Source organism: Bactrocera latifrons, unplaced genomic scaffold (assembly GCF_001853355.1).
Source record: "Bactrocera latifrons isolate USDA-ARS-PBARC rearing strain unplaced genomic scaffold, ASM185335v1 scaffold_3, whole genome shotgun sequence".
In the NCBI taxonomy this organism is placed as follows: domain Eukaryota; kingdom Metazoa; phylum Arthropoda; class Insecta; order Diptera; family Tephritidae; genus Bactrocera; species Bactrocera latifrons.
Window position 1 is genome coordinate 4,022,045 of NW_017536629.1, and position 1,522 is coordinate 4,023,566.

At 35.7% G+C, this 1,522-nt stretch overlaps 1 protein-coding gene across 3 annotated transcripts in view; it reads left to right on the plus strand.

Moving 5' to 3' along the window:
• Positions 1-1,522, plus strand: part of LOC108970448 (microtubule-associated protein futsch) — a 110,341-nt gene that overhangs the window by 92,114 nt on the left and 16,705 nt on the right. The window lies entirely within an intron of this gene.

Genomic DNA, 1,522 nt, shown 5'->3' on the forward strand with positions numbered 1-1,522 from the left:
AAAAAAAAAAATTAGTAAAAATTCCAAATAAGGGTCACATAAAATTCATCCAGCTAAATTTCTTTACCTAGACTAAAAATTTAACAATTAAATTAAACGCACTCTAAATTTAAAACAAATTAAATATTTTAAGGCGGCAAATTTCAAAAATCATATTTTTACTTCAAAAACGTTAAAAAAAATATTGGGCTGCTCAGTCATTTCTTAAAAAAAAAAAACAGTAATAGATAGCATAGAAACACAACAAATATTGTTGACACTTAAAAGATGTCACCAACCGGCTAACAAAACCAAACAACGAAAGACTTAAGACACGAACCTACCCCAAAGTGGTCGCTGCAGAAGCTGTTAGCCGGCAATGCCACCTCAAACTTTCACGTAACATACGAAACTTATTTGCAAACATGTTTTATAAATATCCGCCGACACCACGCTCAGCAGCTTTTTGGATGCGGTGTGTGAAGAATTTGTGAGACTCTGTGTGAGCTTCTTAAAATATTACAAAATATCAATGAAAAATGTGAAAAGAATTAAAGTAAATTAAATATAATATGATAAAATTATTCATAACATCAAACGGCACTTCAACAACGTGACTCTAAATTATAACAAGCGAATGCTTTCTTCCTGCAACAGACAAGCAACCGGCGAGTAAGTTGTTGCAAGCCATAGCAGCTTGACACAATCTGGCAGCGCATAACAATTTGTTAGAGGCAATCTTACCTGCATGTATTACCAAACAACAAGGAGGCAGCCAGCCAGACACACTCACTCACACACACGCACACAGACATTGTTGCTGTTGCGGCGCGCATTCAAATTGTCGGCCTTTGCATTGTTGCAAGTTCACATTCTACAAGTTCATTATGCACACACACACACATAGCCTTGATGTGCGCTGCTGCATGCAACGATTAACTGCGCTACAACAACAACAATCCGACATTATTTGATGAAGTAAAGTAACATTTGTTGTTCAAATTTGTTGCAATCTTTTAGTGTTGTTGCCACTTTTGTTGCAAAAACAAAACAAAAATAGATAAAAATAAGAAACTTCGTGTTTGTGTTGTGTTGTTCGGAATCGCGTCTGCGGCTGCTTGCTGCTACATTGTAATTGTTTTTGTTGTAGCATGTTGCAGTTATTACGTGATAATGACATGTTGCCAAAGTTAACTGGATTGCTGTGCGGCTAGTCACTTTCCACTCTGTTGTTGTTATGTAGTTCTTATGCGCTATGTGCGTTTGTTTGTGAGTGTATGTGAAATGTGTGTTTATGTATGTTTCTGCACATTTTTTCGTATCTTTATTGCCATTTTTGTTATTTGTAGCGACAACTTTCCGCAATTTTACAGTTTTCTTTGCCAATCGCATTCGCATTGTCTACGCTGTTTATTCGTGTGCCATTGTTATTTTTGCTGTTGGTGTTGTTAAGGAAACACGCTTGTATTTTTATGGCATATTTAGGGGAATAGAAAACAATTTATGTACATAGCAGTGACTATGTATATATAGGGAATTAAAA